The sequence below is a fragment of the Dipodomys merriami genome, unplaced genomic scaffold (genome assembly GCF_024711535.1).
Source record: "Dipodomys merriami isolate MVZ:Mamm:240054 unplaced genomic scaffold, mDipMer1.0.p SCAF_912, whole genome shotgun sequence".
Classification (NCBI taxonomy): domain Eukaryota; kingdom Metazoa; phylum Chordata; class Mammalia; order Rodentia; family Heteromyidae; genus Dipodomys; species Dipodomys merriami.
Genome location: NW_027206527.1, coordinates 79,676 through 83,193, shown reverse-complemented (window position 1 = coordinate 83,193; position 3,518 = coordinate 79,676). Strand labels below are relative to the sequence as shown.

The following is a 3,518-nucleotide window of genomic DNA, read 5'->3' as shown; positions in this document are numbered from 1 at the left end:
CAAAACCAGTGAATTCTGAAGGATAATAGACCAGCAGAAATTCTAAGTAGCAGACATGGAGCATGAAAGAGAAAGACCATGAATGGAAAGGGTGAACGAGAGAAGTACAATAATACTGAAAGTACATAACAGATAAACAAGTGCTGTATGAGAATATTGATACTGCTATCTTTAGACTTTACATGTACATTTGAAAGTATTTGATGTATGATAACCAATCAACATAAAATATAAAATGATTTTGATAAAAAATAAAAATGATGAGTCCCTGCCTGGTTTTAGGATGAGGGTTATGATGGCTTCATAGAATGTGTTCGGTAGTGAACTTTCTCTTTCAATTTCATTGAACAGTTGGAGGAGTATTGGTGTGAGCTCTGCTTTGAAGGCCTTGTAGAATTCTGCTGTAAAACCATCTGGTCCTAGACTTTTCTTAGATGAGAGGTCTCTTATTGCTGTTTCTATTTTCAATGCTTGATATGGGCCTGGAAAGACTTGGAAAAAATTATATTAAGTGAAGTAAGCCAAGCCCAAAGAAACATAGGACCCATGGTTTCCCTCATTTGCAATAGTTAGTATATGTAATGTATAAGTCAAGCAGAAAAGGTCAGATAAGGTGATGTTAGGAAAATGAACCCTAAGATATGTATTTAAATGTTTTTTTTTCTTTCATACATTTGTTTCTAACTCATTTATATGATTATTTCTTTGTTGCTTTGTATGTCCCTCCCCCACAGTATAACCCATGCTTTCACTGTATTTGATGTTGGTATAATTTGTGGAGGGGAAGGGGAAAAACAAGTCATTTAAATAAGGATACAGGTGGACCCATTGCAACAATGAGAAGTACAAGTTGTCATGTTGAAAACGAACTTTACAACTTTGATGGGGGGGGTGGGGGGGAGGATTCGATGGGGGGGAGGCTTGGAAGGGATGGGAAGGGGAAATAAAGGAGGAGGCTACAATGCTTGATAAGAAATGTACTCATTATCTTGCCCATGTAACTGTAACCCCTCTGTACAGTTTTTTCACAATAAAAAAATAAAAAATAAATGAAAATAAAAATGACTCAGAAGAAATTATAAGTGCAAATACAATCTTCCCAGAAGAAATCTCTCAGAGACTTTGAGAAATCTCTCATGATTTTGAAGAGGATAAAGTGGCTGAAGTTAGTATAAATTTAGAAGTATGACAATTCACAAAAATATAAAAAGATATTCATATATTTCATTATATAACTCAAAGCAGAAAGCAAATGTTGTTTAGATGATTTTTTAAAACACAGTCTTTCAGGAGCTGGGAAGGTGGCTCAATGGTAGAGTGTTTGTCTTGCATGCATGAGGCCCTGGGTTTGGTTCCTCAACACTACAGAAGTAGAAAAAGATGAAGGCTCAAATGGTAGTGCTAGCCTTGAGCTGAGGGACAGCACCCAGACCCCAGAATTCATGCCCCATGACCAACAAAATAAAAATCAACAAAACAATGCTGGGTGCCGGTGGCTCGACTGTAATCCTAGCTATGCAGGAGGCTGAGTTCTGAGAATCACAGTTGAAAGCCAGTCCGGGCAGGAAAGTCCGTGAGACTTTATCTCTAATAAACCACTAGAAAACCAGAAGTGGTGCCATGGCTCAAGGTCTAGAGTGCCACCCTAGAGCTGAAGAGTGCAGGGACAGCACTCCGGCCCAGAGTTAAAGCCTCACGACTGACAAAAACAAAAAACACAAAAACAGTCTCTCAGTTTTGTGGTCTCAACTCTGTAATACCGCCGCTTCCGACGAGGGCTAAGATTTTGGGTGTGGACATTTATCATCCCTCCTGATTCAGACTGTACTTGATGATTTATTTAATAAATATTTTGTTCTTAATTTTCTTCTTTGTAAACTCACATGCACCTATAAAAAATCTTTGGCCATCCCAGTAAGCTTCTCAAAGTACCTCCTGATGACGACTTATAAAAAGTTGTATTATATTACAAAAAGGGAAACAATGCAACAAATAAAGAAAACCAAAAGTTAAATATTAATGATTAATAAAATAAAAAACCAAACAATTACCAGTGTACTATTTTCTCATATTCCTGTGCATTTAAAACTGGCTAAGATTATGATGTTCAAAAAGAGGATTTTGTTTTGGTTTTTATTTTGGGTCCAGTCGTGGGCCTGAACTCTGAGCCTGGGCGCTGCCCCTCAGCTCTTCAGCTCAAGGCTAGCGCTCTACCACTTGAGCCACATCACCACTTCCGGCTTGTTGTTTGCTTATGGGTGCTGAGGAATCGAACCCAGGGCCTCAAGCATGCAAGGCAAGCGCTTTACCACTGAGCCACCTTCCCAGCCCCTCAAAAAGAGTTTTATAGGCTATGAGTAGTCTTTAAAATTACCACTAAGATTACTTTTTATGGCTCATCTCATCATTTATATATGGCTTATATCATCATTTGTTCCTCACTAACATGTTAAGTAAGGAAGCCCTAAAAATTTAAAGAAACTATATGGTTAACAAAGTCTTAACTCTTCACTCTGCTTCTTTACTCAAAGACTTTGCAATTTCTTATTGGTAATGTTTGTATAAACTCTGAAAGGTACATAATTAGTACCATATGTCTGCTACCATAAGCCTTAAATACTTTATAGAAAAGTTTATGACCAGCCAAACAGTCCTAATTTTGGCATATATATGCAAATTCCCAAAATTAAATACATTTAAAACTTAACAAACCTTAACACTTGCTGCAGTGTTCATTATGACAGGTGCCTTGTATAGAATAAATGAATTTCTCCTCTTATACATCTCTTGAACAACAAATATCTGGAATTATTTTGTTTTTGACATGCCAATCTTGACTTTATTCTTAAATGTGTGCTTATGTAAGAAATACATGGTTTTAACAGTTTGTTGTATTGCTAAAAAAGAAGAAGAAGAAGAAGAAGAAGAAGAAGAAGAAGAAGAAGAAGAAGAAGAAGAAGAAGAAGAAGAAGAAGAAGAAGAAGAAGAAGAAGAAGAAGAAGAAGAAATACATGGTTCTAAAATTTCACAAGAATTCTTTTGAACTTACTTTTTTTTTGAATTGTCTAGTTTAAGAAAATCAATTACACTTTATATATAAAAAATGTTCTGTGCTCAATTAGGCAGCAAATACGCTAAAATTGGAACAATACAGAGAAGATTAGCATGGCCCCTGAGCAAGGTTGACATGCAAATTAGTGAAATGTTCCATATTTTTGCAACAACAGATGCTGGAGAGTATGTGGCCACAGGGAACTCTACTGCATTCTTGGTGGGTATGTAAACTTGTTCAACCACTTTGGAAAGCAGTATGGAGGCTCTTCAAAAGACTCCATATAAAGCTTTCCTATGACCCAGCAATCCCACTTTTGGGCATTTACCCAAATGATCACAAACAAGACCATACTAAAACTACCAGCACAGCTATGTTTACTGCAGCATTATTTACAATAGCTGATATAGAGCCAACCCTGATGCCCCTCAGTAGATGAATGGATCAAGAAAATATGGGTGTACAT

The 3,518-nt window shown here is 36.8% G+C and overlaps 1 non-coding gene across 1 annotated transcript; it reads left to right on the top strand.

The window, feature by feature from the left end:
* The first annotated feature begins 3,110 nt into the window (after nt 1-3,110).
* Nucleotides 3,111-3,217, top strand: LOC138821414 (U6 spliceosomal RNA). The gene has a single exon (XR_011370153.1). It is a non-coding gene; the product is annotated as a U6 spliceosomal RNA (small nuclear RNA).
* Nucleotides 3,218-3,518: the final 301 nt, after the last annotated feature.